Source organism: Adiantum capillus-veneris, chromosome 28 (assembly GCF_014529385.1).
Source record: "Adiantum capillus-veneris isolate H3 chromosome 28, ASM1452938v2, whole genome shotgun sequence".
Lineage (NCBI taxonomy): Eukaryota > Viridiplantae > Streptophyta > Polypodiopsida > Polypodiales > Pteridaceae > Adiantum > Adiantum capillus-veneris.
Genome location: NC_140958.1, coordinates 105,565,248 through 105,581,072, shown reverse-complemented (window position 1 = coordinate 105,581,072; position 15,825 = coordinate 105,565,248). Strand labels below are relative to the sequence as shown.

Genomic DNA, 15,825 nt, shown 5'->3' with positions numbered 1-15,825 from the left:
CAGGTCTGACCATTTTCACAGGACATACTGCTTTTGAAGACCACTTTCTTAGCAAACTCTAGCATGGACATTCTCCGCATAGCTAGAAATTGAGTCACTGATTGTGACCAAGATTATGATTGTGAGTGAGTACGAAGAGTATGCAGCAGCTCTATCCAGATGGCTGTCAAAATCGTGGACATGGGGGAGGACTGAGAGCCCAGAATGTGGGCACATCAAGCCTTCCACATGGTCCAAAGCGTGATGCTGCATATCGTGGTGAAAACTGTGTCTCACTGGCAGAAATCCAGCAGGTGACCTGCATCTAGGATCATCTATAGAGTGCCTGGTCTATAACCCAAGGGAGTAAGCAGGGAGACCAGATCTGTGGGCAAGCCCTGAAAAAAGGTGTAATCCTCGAAATTGCAAAAGCCATGCAACTGCCCCCCATGTCACAAACCCATCATGGATGCCCACTCTAATCAATAAACAACAAATTGCCACCCACACTTGCGGACCATGGAGGACATCAACACGATCATGCAACGATTGATGCGAGCCATCTCTGGATTCTAATACACATATCCACCATTTTGTATCTATTCTCTGAGATACGCACCCACTATTTGTATATGTACCTCTCAAGCTCTTGATACCCCCCTTTTACTGCTCTAGTAGTGTTTTTGTTTAGTTAGTTTATTTCTTTACTTTTATCCAGACCTTGTATCAAATTCATCATGGGAAGGTCGGCGCTCGCTGCTGCTGTGAACTCCACGCTGCGCCATGGCCACCCAGCCCCCCCCCCCCATGCTGCCCGCTGCCCTCCCTCGCGCTGCCCTCAGCCCCCGCTGCCCCCCGCTCGCCTGCCCCCTTCCGCCTGCCCTCTGCCCCTGCTGCCCCCCCTCGCGCTGCCCCTGTCCCAGCCCGTCTGCCCGCCCTCAGCCCCAGCTCTTTCGCCGCCTGCCCGCCCTCAGCCCCAGCTCTTTCGCCGCCTGCCCGCTTGCCCCAGCCCGCTATATCCCCCCCCCCCCCCCCGCCCCGACTCGGCCCATTCGCCCGTCAGTTTGGGTCCTCCGCCTCGGTTACTCCCTGCAGTTCCGCACTTTCGGCATTTGTTTCAACTCCTTGGAGCAGTGTTGGCGCGCCCAATTGCAGCACCCTCCCGTCGTCCCCTTCTTACGCCACAGCAGTAGACACAAATGGAGGCTCCAGCTTCGCCACAGAGGGACTCGCCAGAAGCCCCCTCGCCCGACCCCGCTGAGCCCACCATTCGACTTGCTCTCTCACCTACCGAGCAAGAGAGCCTTGCCGCAGAGGTAGAGCGATTGCAGGCGACTTCGGTCATCTGCAAGATTCTCGGCACCCGACCTAGCAGAGGAGAGCTGCGGGACCTTCTCCAGGCCCGCCTTCTCGCAGAGGCGGGAAAGATTTTGGATGTCCAGATTCTCGGACGGGGTTACTATCAGATCGAGTTTGAGTCCTCCGAGATGGTGTCCAAGGTCATAGCTATGAGTCCACTGGCCATCCGAGCATCACGTGCCCACTTTCGACAGTGGCGACATGGTTTTGGCCCAGCTTCGGATGTTCTAGTAGAGGAGGCAGACATCCCCATCTCAGTCTGCTTTCCGGGTTTACGGAGGGAGTACCCACCACTTCTTTCCAGGATCGGTTCCGCCATTGGGACTGTCTTGGAGACACCTCGCACGGCAGCATCAGTAGCTGCCAAGGCGGCTGGCATTCCCTCAGTTCGAGTTTTGGTCAGAGATACCCACACGCTCCCGAAGGTTATCCTTTTACCTCTGGTGAGTGGGGGTTGGTTTCGACAGAGTGTGGAGTACTCGGGCCTCCTGAACCAATGCTTCATTTGCCGACAGATGGGCCATCTAGCGAAGGCCAGTCCACAGAGGAGGCCGCGACCTGCACCACAGCCTCAGCCCCAGCCTGCCAGGGCTGGCCCGCAACCACAGCCAGCGGCACAACGTACAGATGCAGAGCCACCCTCCGAGCCTGGGGCTCCAGCGGAGGAGGGGTGGTAGCAGGCCCGTGGCCGCCGACGCCAGGGGCCACATCGTCAGCCTGGCACTCAGAGTGGCCCTCGGGTGCCTACTCAGCAGGAGTGGGTTCCCACGGGGAACCGTTTTGGTCCTCTTGAGCAGGAGGAGATCCCTCGACAGCCGCTCCCCCCTCAGAGTTCCCCCCCTTTGCCTCATCCTCCCCGCCTTCTGCTCCCGTCGCCTCACCACCTCGCCCTCTACCTCTATCACCCCATCCCGCCCCTCTTCTCCTCCTCTCCCCAGCTCCCTCTCCCCCCCCCCCCCCCCCCCTCCTGCTCCATTTCCTCAGTCGGCTCAGGAGACTGGTCCCTCTCCGGCGGCTAGGAGATCTCTTGGCAACGCCTTTGCCGCGAGTCGCCTAGCGAGAGAGGGTCAACCCTTCTTGCGGCCCCCTCTGCAGCTTCAGACATCCTCCCTTGCAGCCATCCCTCGTGGGCTGACAAGCATTCACATCCGACACCGCTAGGACTTCTTCAAATACGGGTTCACTCGTTTTCTCGGCGATTCCGCAGCAGACCATGAGGCAGCCTGTTTCAGGGTCCATGTTTTGTTCCTCGCCGCTAGGGGGACAGAGGCCCTAGACTCAGCAGTTGGTTTCTCCTTCCCTTTCTGCGGTAGGGTCGAGACAGAGTGGTCCCTTGACTCAGTGGTGGGATGGTTGCATACACAGGTCTTAGAGTTCTCTCACCACATGGGAGAACTTGGAGTTACAAAAATGCTGCAGACTTTGTGGCCATTGGCCAAGTTTGCGGTGACACCCCGAGACTCAGCAGGATGTAGGCACATTGTGGTGTACTTCTTTGCTGATACGCAGTGTTTGCCTTGCTATGTATACATTCATGAGGACTCCTGGACAGAGGAGGTTGCGTTACGCACGGCTCGCTCTGCTTGGGCTTGGGCTAGGCACTCACTGCAGTCACACCTATCTAGAGGACCCTCGGATGCGGATTACTCCCCATCCAAGCCTGCCTCGAAGATAGCCCGTCTTGCTGCTGCGGCAGCATCTGTTCTCTCTCGCTCCCCATGAGGATCGTCTCATGGAACGTGCAAGGACTAGGTGGGCCCCAGTTTCAACGACAGCGGGGCCGATTGCGTCAGGAGCTTCAACGTTGCCTTCTGGGAGGAGAGATTGATCTCCTTATGCTTCAGGAGCACCATCTGTGTGAGAGCCGCATTCGGCATTGTGGTCAGATTTTGCGTGGACGTTATGATACCTTTTGGTCAGCTGCTTTTGGACCTGGAGGCATCCAGGGTGGGGTATGTATGACTATTGCGGACTCATTGCAGCAGGCCATTGTGGGCAGAGGGATTATTGTGCCAGGCAGGGCTCAGTGGATTACTATGCAGGTTCAGGGTGGCCTTGTGGGCTTCCTGACATCTATGCGCCCAATGTGGCGAGTGCTCGTGCAGAGTTTTGGTCACAGATTGTTGAGTCTTTGCCGCAGGCCGATCATTGGTGTATAGGAGGGGACTTCAACATGTTGGAGGACCCTTCTGACAGGATTGGTGGCAGCCATGCTACTGTGCATGGAGTCGAGTTGGCAGCTTGGGAGAGGTTTTGTATGACTTTGAGGGTCTCGGATACATGGCAGCACTCTGGTTTTGTGAGGCCCCCAGACAGTCTTGCCTTCTCTAGATCGGACCGCAGAGTGGGAGGAGTGAATCTATCGCGGATAGATCGCTTCTACACTAGTGACCACTTCAGTGACTTGGGGGGTTCAGTGGGCATCCTGGCAGGGACTTCCTTCTTGGACCATGCACCAGTGATCCTTACGGTGGCAGACAAACAGAGGATTGGGAGCACAATGCTTCGCATCCCAGAGAGGGTCTTGTTGGACGCAGCACTCAGAGAGAGGGTAGAGGCTCTCTGAATAGAGGGCATGGACAGCCAGGTCTCACCTGCAGACAGAGTGGCCTCAGGCCTAGCTCAGCTTAACCACTTTTTTCTTCTGGAGTCTCTGGCTCGCGGGGCTGCAGCAAGGGCCAGCTAACTCCGCTCAAATGATATCATGCGGTATGGAGGCCTTGGCTCTAATCGGCCGAGAGATCATAGATACCAAGGGCCTCTCCATACGTCTCCAACGTTCCTGGCCTACAGAAGGTCCCCAAACCTGCACCCATATAGTACAGTAGAGGAAACCAAAGTATCAAAGAGCCATAACTTTGTCCTAGGTTCCTGAAACTGAACCTGCGAACACATCCTCCCAAAGCCGCATAAGCTCTAGCCAATCTAGTCTCTGTTGCTGTTCTCAAAGAAAATCTCGGCCCAGTAAAGACTAACCCCAAGTGTATGCATCTGTATACTCCACAATCTCCTAACCATACGTGAAAGTAGGTACTGATCTCCTGATCCACTGAGGTGTGGTGTTAAACACCATAACATTGGTTTTACCAAGGTTTTCACACAATCCACTATCCTCTGCAAAACTAAGTAGTGCATCCAAAGGTCGCTGCATACCCTCTAGTGAGTCAGATATCAACACAATATCATCAGCATATAACAATGGGATCCACGTCCCTGCCAGCTGGGCACCTCTATCACCCTCTCTGTCAATGTAATCAGACACCTCATCAACATACATACCAAATAGAGTATAGAGACACAGGGCAGCCCTGTTTCACCCCAATTGTAGAGTGAACTAAATCAGATACCCCTTCCAGAGTGCGTACATGTCCCATCACTGATCTGTACAAAGCCATAATCCCCCAAATCAACTCTATGGGCACCCCCATCTCTTGCTGTCTACACATCAATCGAGCTCTCTATACCATGTCAAATGCTTTGCGAAAATCCACAAAGCTACAATAAATCCGCCTCCCATGTGACCTGCCCTCCTCAATGATGGCTCTGAGTGTCAGAATATGATCAAGAGTGGAGAAACCCCTCCTGAAACCGGCTTGACCCTTCATACACCCTCACCCTCTTCCCAATCACTCAAGTGCTGCTCAAGAATGGATGCATACAACAGTGCCAATGTGTGTCCAACCATAATAGTGCGGTAGTTCACAGGCTCTCTAGGATCACCTGCCTTGAAGATAGGCACAATTGTAGACAACCTCCAAGTCTCAGGTAACCCCTCACAGATGGCACGATTGAATAACACTGCAAAAACCTCCATCAACATATCCCTAGCATGTATGAAGTGCTCCGCTACTAGACCGCCATGATCATATGCCCTCCCGGTCCTCATCCTGTCAATGGCCCTCTATACCATCGAGTGGTAAAGAAGGTGCTCGTAGATGGGCATGGCACTGTAGGGTCTGGAAGAGGTTCCCGTCCGGGAACCGTATATAACGATGTCGCATATTGGCCCCACACATCAGGTGAAGTAATCACTGGTGGAGGGGAGTGCTCATGAAAGACTCACCATGCCTCTCCTGAGTCCCTACTCAAGAACATCTGATATAAGTCTCGCTCCATCTGAGCCACGTAAGCTCGCTTCTTCCGTCACACAAGGCGCCGAGAAGCAATCCGAGACTGTCTGTAAGTGATGACTCCTAAAAGAAAATCCCTCTGAAGCTAGGCTCTCATCTCTCTGCACTCTTCATCATACCAACTATTCTGGGGTATGTTCCCAAAATGTCGTCTCCTGTCTGGCTGAGTGTGTGGGTATGCCACTGATGCAGCACCATGCAGTGTGTCAGTCAATAGAGTGGTTCCCTCCACTGAGAGGCCTGTACCAGCTGTGCCAGTTGTGCCTTCCCATAGACGGTTCCAGATCTCCTCTCTATAAACGGAATCAGTCTCTAGTGTAAATGTATAACGGGTGTGTGACCTGCCTCCTGATGTCTGGGCTGTACTATACTAAAATGAAACGGACAGTGTCAAGAGAGCATGATCCACTGCTACGCTCACTGGCCTGGCTCCCACTGTGAAATCCTGAATCCAAGGGACAAAGCTCGACTGTGTCATAACATAGTCCACTGTACTGGCCACATGTTTGTGCGGAAAGCATGTGAAACCGGCTACTCTAGGGAATCGCTGTAAGCCATTAAGTATGGCTAACCCATGTGTAGTCGTCATCTCCATGAGGTATATCCCATAGTCCGTCTGCTCGCTGTCATGTGTCTGTCAAGCCCCAATTCACCTTCATCCAGCTCTCTAAGCATCTCATCTGAAGTGTCGTTGAAGACTGTCTGAGAGTTGCCCGCTCGGGCATTGAAGTCCCCTAGGAGAATGATATCACCATCCCTAGAAAACTCCCACATGTCATCGTCTAGTATAGAGAAAGGCGACCGCCCTTTGGATGCAGCATATACTGATGTACTGGGAGGAAAGTAACATATGGCAATGTATAGAAATCAACCTGTGTCAGCTCTCAATCTCACCCACATGTATCTTGCATGCTCATCTCTCCGTACAATATGGAGAGAGAGAGAGAGAGAGAGAGAGAGAGAGAGAGAAATGAAATGAAATGATATATTAACGTCTACAAAAGGCCAAAATGACCTATGAGACCAAACTGATTACACTGGTGAGTCTATTACCAAGTCTGGGTACAAACAAAGAAAACTACAAACTAGAAACTGAGATAGGAGTGCTACCGACTCCTATGGGTGGCTTGTAAGTTGAGCAATGGCATAATGCAACAAAAGTGTCACCATGATACAATATAGCAGTAACATGAATCCTATCATGATCGACACTCTGAGTGTCGCGCTAGAATCCTGTGGATCCTCTGCCGCAATCTCCGTCGGTGCTGCGTGGCTCCCCTCCTCAGTCGTGGTCGTCTCGCTCTCCCCAACTCTAAAGCTCGGTCAATGAGAGTACTACTGGTGTGTGTATAGTTGGGAATCGAGCTCTGTGGTGAGAGAGAGAGAAATGAAATGAAATGAAATGAAATGTTATATTAACGTCTTCAAAAGGCCAAAGTGACCTATGAGACCAGAAAGTTACAATGCGGTGTATCTGATACAAAGTCAGATTAACAAATTCAATAAAACTAGGATAACACAATAAAAATACTGTGGAATCCTAAACTAAGCTGATAGGTGTGAAAGGTAAAAGGCGTGAAATGTGTGAACTAAGCAGTACAATGTGTAGACAATATGGGAGGGAAGTAGAGATCCATCTTCATAGAGATCCATCTTCATCTACACTCTGGACGACGAAAAAGTATGGCTCGAATCCTTTGCTGTAGCCTCCTTCAAAACTGTGTAGCTCCTCTTCTCCATCGGGGTCGTCTAGATCTCCCTAGCTCCAATGCTCGATCTATGAGAATGCCAGTAGTGCGGGCAGACCTCTCCACTGTTGGCTGCTCGTCTGTCTGTTCTTTTGGGTGTACAATATCTAGTGTAAAGAAATCTGTGATCTGTCTCTGGGGTTGTCTCTCTTCAGCTCTCCTCAGTAAAGTTTATCTATGTCTGTGTAGCTCAAGTAGATATAGCCCCAGGCATCTCTGATCCTCATAACTCATGACCCTAGATAGAGGCCCAAAACCTTCTCTGAATAGACAATGAAAACGGCCTCGTATCTCATAGTACACTGTGCAATGATATATGTAATGTACCTCTGTCTCTGGCTCTAGATGGCATAAGCGGCATATCCTGCTATCTGCTGGTGTCCCTCTGGATCTGCCACTCTCAATCTCGAGGTGATGTGAGGACGTGCGTATCTGGCCAATGGCACAACGCAAAATGAGAAAGATGCGAGAGAGAGAGAGAGAGAGAGAGAGAGAGAGAGAGAGAGAGAGAGAGAGAGAGAGAGAGAGAGAGAGAGAGAGAGAGATGATGATGTATTTAAGTCCTCGGGGGGCCAAAATGACCCATGGGACCCAAAATCTCATATATGAGACTCCCCCCTTCCCATGTGAAGGAGGGGGCGTGTCATGATTCTGTGGTGATTTTGTTTGTGAGTGTGGTGTGATGTTCTAGCACTTTGGCAAGATAGATACCTAGTGCTGCTGGAGAGGGATGTGTTCTTGAGAGAAGCTCCTCAAATGTAGTACATCCTTGAATAAGTTGACCCGAATGTCCGCATATGCTCGACATTCAAGGGTTACATGTGCCTCATTTTCCAATGAATTCAAGTTGCATTGAGTGCATCTCCTCATGTTTGCATCAATATTCAGCCATCCTCCCGTTTCACTTTTGAGCATGTGTGATCTTGTCTGCATCAAGGTGATGGCCCGTCTCGCACGGTAGGACATGGGTGGCCTGATATGTATTTGGGTTTCCCCGCTTTTGTATTCTTCCTAGTATCGCGTGTTTATGTGCTTACAATAGTATTCAAACTTGGACCTGTGCATTGCATTCTTCCATTTGCTGTGAAGGGCCTCAAGTAATTGTAGTTCAAAATTCAGCTCGTGCTCATGCTCGGTACCTTCCTCTACATGCGTGTCCACATATGCTCCCACATTCCATTTAGAGAACCATTTCCTAATGTCCTCAACAAGGCTAGAGGTGAGAAACTTGCTTTTGTGGTTCTTTTGCGGCTTACATCCTACCTCCCATGCTATGTGAGGCAAACGGTTATTAGGCATCAACTTCACCTTCAAGAGATATCTATGCATTCTTTGCAAAGCAAGCATTTCCAATGGTCTTTGTCTAGTCTCCAATAGCATGAGTGAGTATGGTGTTGTGGATTTTATCCCCATATGTCTACATAAGAACTTTTTCTGAATTTTCTCAATGTCATTCCATGTGCTGGCCGGAATACTTGGTCCCCATACAATAGTGTTTGGACCACAGACGCATTGAAAGCCATGGACTTTAATTCCCACCTTCTAGTGACGCTTTGTTTGCACATGTTTTCAAACTCGTAATACCTTGCTTGTCCTGCCTCAAGTCTTGTTTTTGCACATTGCCCCCATCTACGATTCGAAGGTATAATGATGCCCAAGTATTTAAAGCTGTCAACTGCTTGAATCTCTTGCCCATCATACATAAGGGCGGACTGATCCTTTGATTTGTGTGTACAAGTCGCCATACATTTTGTTTTTGTGACATTCACTGAGAATCCTGTAGCTTCGCAGAAAGCATGTACCGCATCCAAAAGTTTTTGCAAAAGAGACATGCTATGTGCTAAAAGAACCACATCATCAGCATAAATGAGGAGTAGCAAAGTAATGAGGCCTATGTTTGGTGCATCTTCATTATCTTGCGTCGTTTGGCATATAAAGTCCTCAAGCTCATCCATGCATAGCCCAAATAATGTTGGGGACAAAGGACACTGTAGCGCGGATAATGTGTCGTGCTCTCTACAGTGGGTGGTCCTCAGTGCAATGTGCGTGACAATCTCACTCAAATAGACTGAACAGAAAGGAAACAATAGACATCAACAGAGCTCACAAAGACACAACAACAGACCAAAACATATGACTCGACTATCTCAAAGACTGATACAGACTCTGGCGTGGCAGCACACTCAGCTCCAGCCCAGGACTCACAGGTACAATGGGGGTGTCGAGACACTGTAGCCCTGCTACAAGTTGCCCCCCACAAGACCGCTCACCGTCTCAGTGAGAGGAATACTGAAAAAAACTGTGAAAGAAAACCACTAGATACTGCATTCGTACATTTCTTGAAGCAGGTGCTAGGCCCAACCATGACCTTACATGCCTCAAAAGTGGAGTAAAACATTGCCCTCCTTGCAACGCCTTAAGCCTTTTAATACGCAAGAACCCAATATGATTGCATAGTCCCAGAATCCCAATCGGCAAAACAGACAGCTTGGCTCCTCAGCAAAGAGATATGCTCGGTTTGGATCCAGAGCATCTTTATCCTCCATAACCATAGTGAGAAGAAAATGACATGGTCCTCACTTGCAGATGAAATTGTTGAAAAGACTGATGATCAGAAGCTCGAGTAATAATGCGGGTGAGGTTAAGCTCTATCTTAATGGCAGAACAAAAAGCATTAACAACAACGGGATGCTTGAAAGCCACAAGGAATGCAGGTGAATGCTTGAAAGCCGAGGGGTGGGTAGGTAGTACCCAGGTGAATGCTTGAAATCTGAGGTAGGTAGGTAGGTAGGAGGGAGGGCGAGGGGTAGGTAGGGGGAGGGCGAGGGCAAGGGAGATAGGGAGAGGGCGAGGGGTAGGTAGGAGGGCGAGGGCGAGGGCGAGGGCGAGGGGGTAGGTAGGTGGGAGGGGAGGGCGAGGGCGAGGGGTAGGTGGGAGGGCTAGGGCGAGGGGGTAGGTAGGGGGGGGGGGGGGGGGGGGGGGGAGGGGGAGGGGGGGGTAGGAGGGGGGGGGGGGGGTAGGGTGGGAGGGGGGGGGGGGGTAGGGGGGGGGGGGGGGGGGGGGGGGGGGGGGGGGGGGGGGGGGGGGGGTGAGGGCGAGGGGGTAGGTAGGGGGGCTAGGGCGAGGATGTAGGTGGGAGGGGGAGGTTGGTAGGGGGGCTAGGGCGAGGGGGTAGGTAGGTGGGAGGGGGAGGGCGAGGGAGTAGGTAGGTGGGTGGGAGGGCGAGGCGGCGAGGGCGAGGGCGAGGAAGGTAGGGAGAGGGCTAGGGGTAGGTGAGGGCGAGGGCGAGGGGGTAGGTATGGGGAGGGGGCGAGGGCGAGTAGGGGGAGGGCAAGGGCGAGGAGGTGTGAGGGGGACTAGGGCTGTAGATGAAGTCCATGTACCACTGGTTGAAAGAGGAGATGCTACAGAGCGCAGCCACCATGAGCAAGACAACTATCATGAGCATGGAATTCATTAGGCAGGACGAGCTCTGTGAAGGGAGCTTTGTTCTGGGAGGAGATTTCTGCCCGCTTCTATGATCCTCCATAGGCTCACCAAATTCAAAGACTTCCACGAAGGCCAAGGGCGCATCCGGGGTAACTTCTATGATAGTCAACCTTTGAGCTGGCTCAGGTGGCTCATTGGGTTTAGTTACTGTGGAAACATTGGAAGAAGGTGTACCTCTATGCAAAGAGTGAATAGAGACTCCATAACAAGGCATAGATTTGGTAGCCTCCAACCACTCCAGTAGATCTTCGTCAGACGCATCAGGTGTAGTAGGCTGTTCTTGTTCAGGGTTGGTTCCCATTGACAAAGAAACTTGCTGCACCACTGGATCCATACCTCCTTCTAAGAGGATGGGTTGCATCGGGGAGCCAGAAGTTTGTATCCACATTGCGTCGTTTCCCCAATCATGAAGTGCTTTGGTGTGTCGCAGCCATGGTCTTCCAATGAGCAAAGGAAATCCGCCCTCAATCTGGGGAAGACGAACCACAACAAAATCCAAGTTAAAAGTAAAGTCTTGTACCTGCAGAGGCACATTGTCCACTATGCCCACTGGGTAGACCGTCCGTTGGTCGGCCAATGTAATTGTGAATGGAGCAGGGCGAGTAGGCTGTAGACCTAGAGCTAACATAGTGAACTCAGGCATCAGGTTGATGCCAGATCCACCATCCACTATCACTCCTGAGAATTGCCGACCCAACACAGACACTGTCAGGCGAGGGCTTCTATAATCAGTGAGTGGAGCAGCGGGATTGGATATCATATAGGACTCTGATGGTCGCACTAGGAGGTGCCCACCACTAGGACCTGCTCCAGGATAAAGTGATTGAATAACAGCAAGGGTGTCACTTCTAAATTTTGCATCTAGTCGCAGCATGTCATAGAGGGACACTTGTTGGAAGGTGTTCTTCAAGACTGACTCTGCTGTAAGCTTGTCCTATTCTACCAGTTGTTTCTCGGGTACCTTGATCTTTTGTAGATCGGAAACTGCTTCCAAGAAAGCTTCATCAATATCGGAGAGCAAAGATGTGGATTCTTTCATGGCACTGGGGGATGGCTTGTTAACAGCTGCAGGCAGGATATCCACCGGTGTGAGACTGTGTGGGGGAGTTGAACTTGTTGGAATGCTAAGACCGAGAGCGGCTCTCTCGGCCCGGGTGAGGACGCCCGATAGCTCCTCTGCCAACTGCGGCGGCTTATTTTTAGGGGTAACCACGTGGGTAGAAGGGGGCGGCTGAGAAACAGTGCTAACTGCTATCAAATTGAGCTTGGGAAAGGCAAACTCAGTCTGGCTTTGACTTGGGTTCGAAGCCGTGGATGCACGAATTTTAGGGCAATCCTAATTGTAGTGATCCTTCATATCAGGGCAATGACGGCAGGGAGGGGACCCTTCGGGCAAAGGGCATTGGCTTTGGTAATGACCATATTCCCCGCATCTGTAGCACAAAATGGGCCGATTCAATGGACGAGTCGAAGGACGAGGTGGTCCTTGCTCCATGGAGTTGGAGGTGGAGGCATAGAAGCTGTAAGGTGAGGAGGGAACATGGGTGTGATAAAAGCTCTGAGAGGGAAAAGTGCTTTGCATACCTTGCATTGGAGGGGGGCTGATAATAAAGGTGGCATGTGGTGTGGATGGCCACATGGAGAGACCATGTTGGATGCAGGTGCTTGCCCTTGTTGAAAACTAGGACCAAGACTTTGCTGTATTTGTCGCAACCCCTTGAGGTAGTAGCAATCCTTGTCTTCATGCCCCGACTTTTCGCAGAAGTGGCAGTAAACCCAAAGGGGACAGTCCTGTGGAGGGTGTCCTGGAGAGTGACATGAGCTGCACCATACTATGCATAGCCTTAGTCTCCTGCTGAGACCTAAGCTCTTCTAGCTCTCTCTTCATTTGATCCAAAGCGTCGTGATGTGGGGGCTTCTCCTGTCTGAGGGATATTGATTTCTCCTCTTGAAGAGCTCTCTGTAACTTTAGGGCTTCAAGTTCTCTGCGCAAAGAAGTCAATGGATCAGCAGGACTACTTTCCGAAAACACAGAGGGAGTCTCTATGGAAAAGGAGTTGCTGAACAGCTTCCTAGCCCCCTCTATCCTAGTAGCAGCTGCAATGAACTCCTCGAGAGTGGTGTCGGGTCGGAGACTCTCTCGGAGTTTTTGCTGAGAAGTTTTGGGAAGCGCCTTCTCCACCCACTTTTTAACCATGAATTCACCTGGTTGTTGGGGGAGCTTGGCCACCAGCGACTTAGTTTTAGTCATAAGCTCTGCAAAAGTCTCCTCTGGCTTGAGCACCATGTTGGCCAACTCATCCAACACCTTCTCCTGGTAGTCACCTGGCCTGAAAGCTGCACAGAACTGTTGTCTTAAGGCTACCCAAGTTGCAAAATGGTTCTCTGCAAACTGGCTGTACCATTTATCTGCTAAGCCATCCAAGGTGGATGGAAATAGTACCAAATAAGCATCTTCTCTGTTCAGACCACGACCCCTACAAAGAGAGACAAACCTTCTTGCATGGTCGTCAGCATCTTCTGAAGAGAGTCCTTTGAAGGTGGGGAACTTGATGTTTACCTTGGCCAACACACTAGCCAACGCCCCCATGGCCCCTTGTTGAGCCTGTTGCTCAATAGCCTGCTGTAGCAGAATAGGGGAGAGCTTTGCTGGAGAAGGTGATCTGGAAGATGTGGAACCCGACGAAGGAATGGGAGATGTCATATGTGGAGGTATGGGTGATGAGGTTAATGGACTTCTACTAGATGCCACAGGGCGTCTTCGATTATAGTGCTTCAGAGGGCTCAGTAGTGCGCTTTGACGCTCAACTGACCGCCTTGTATGTGTCATGCAGTGAACAACACAGGTCTAAAACAAGATAAGTGAGGATAGAGACTAGACCACCTGGTCTAGGACCAGTGACTAGACCACCTAGCTGGCAAGACGAGGAGGACTGGACCAGGGCGAGGAGTAGACCAAGACCAGGGACGAGGACTAGGACTGGTTGGACCAGGGCGAGAGAGGACCAGACCAGCAGACTATCTACACAGTGTAAGCAAGTGTGCGGAGCCAGGTAACAACCGATTAGCTTCACGATTCGTATCTCCACAAGAGTGAGACTTCCTTTGAGGTCCCACCGTGATCGCCAAAATGAGAGCACCTGTAGCGCGGATAATGTGTCGTGCTCTCTACAGTGGGTGGTCCTCAGTGCAATGTGCGTGACAATCTCACTCAAATAGACTGAACAGAAAGGAAACAATAGACATCAACAGAGCTCACAAAGACACAACAGCAAACCAGAACATACGACTTGACTATCTCAAAGACTGATACAGACTCTGGCGTGGCAGCACACTCAGCTCCAGCCCAGGACTCACAGGTACAATGGGGGTGTCGAGGCTCAGATGTGCAAGGATGGTGAAGATGTGCTCTGTGTCTCTACACACTCTAAACGACTACGTACAAGCTCAGAGGTGAAGAAGATAATCGAATAACCAACCGCTACTACTCATATGTACCACCATAAAGAGCCACCAACGGCTCATAAATGTCAGCCATGTGGTGACCTGGCCGCGAGGTCCACTAGACCACCGTCGGTACCCTGCCACGTGTCACTCCCAAGCCCAGAGGGTCCGTCCAGTGTCCGTCCAGTGTGAACCAGCCTAGACCTGTCCTGTGAAAGACACTGTACCGTGAAGGACACTGTAGCCCTGCTACAGACACCCTTGTTTGACGCCTATTGTGCTAAAGAACTCTTTGGAGAAGCCTGTTTGCATTTTCAGTTTACATCGAACCGCATGGTATAGGCGTGCCACCGCAACCCTCGAATGTATGGGAACCCCAATGGTCTCCATGCGGGACCATAACCCATGACGAGATACCATATCAATTGCTTTCTTAAAGTCCACAAAACAGCAGTACATAGTTTCCCCTTTGAGTCGCGCCTCTTCCATCATAATCCGGATTGTAATCAAGTGGTCTATGGTAATATGTTTTTCTCTAAAACCTGCTTGACCGATAGCCCTCTTTCCACTATTTTCAGCCCATGTGCTAATATCTTTTTCTATCAGACTCCCAAAAAGTTTTGCCATGCAAGAGCCCACCATGATGGTGCGGTAATTCGTGAGTAGGTTACGGTCTCCTCCTTTAAACAAAGCTTTGACCCAATTCTCTTGCCAATCTTCAGGCATACCCTGGTGGATAGCTTGATTCATCATGCAATGTATCCATTTCTTAGCTTCATTACCCGACCATTTCAACATTTCGGAGTTGAAGTGCAAAATGTCAGAGGCTTTCCCAGTGGCTAGTTTTTACAAACCTCTCAAAGCCGCTGCAAAAGTTATAGGTTCCTTTGTGTCAACCCGAATTTTAACATTCATCATTATTTGAGCATCGGTGGGAGCATAGAGTGTTTGTGCATATACATACATTTCGTCCATGCTGAAATTTCCCAGTATATCCTCCTTTTTTCCTTTCATGTTGCGCCATGCTTTCTTGGGTTCTTTCTTAAATCGAATCACCTCTTGCTCCTCCTTCAAAAGTTCATGCATCCTTCTCTTTTTCCTTTTCAGCGTTCTTTATTCCTTGGCTGCATTTTCCCACTCCTTTGTGGACTTATCAAAGCACTTTAACTTGCGTTTGGCTGCTTTACACTTTTCATCAAACCATGGGTTATGAGGGAGACCCTTCACTTGTTGGCGGTCTCTTTTAGATCGCCCCATAGTGACCTCTGCTGCCTCTTCTATTGCTTGACGAAAGGTAGCCCAATTTTCTGAAATGTTATGGGATATGCATTGTCTACTCAATAGGCTGTCCAGAAAAGTGGCATAATCAAATTTCTTTGTGACTTGGATGGATGGTGGTTCCATTTTGTTACTGCCTTGCAACCATGGATCGTTCTCTCTTGTGCTTCTTATTGTAAGATTGTGGTGTGCATCTTCTTCATAGATTCATACTGCATACAACACGTTCCTTATGTAGAAGAAGGTAGAGACTATAGAGCGGCGCACTCTTGATGACTTTACAGACACCTGCATAATGCCTACACAAGGAATTTTGATCCATCTACATAAGGATGCATTTTGAATGTTTGAATGCACAAAGGATGATAGCTTGACCTTTCAAATGTGACAGGTGACAT

General features: G+C 50.4%; 1 protein-coding gene across 2 annotated transcripts in view; it reads right to left on the bottom strand.

Annotated features, from left to right (window-relative positions):
- ARP9 (actin-related protein 9) overlaps positions 1-15,825 on the bottom strand; it is a 196,344-nt gene that overhangs the window by 124,439 nt on the left and 56,080 nt on the right. The window lies entirely within an intron of this gene.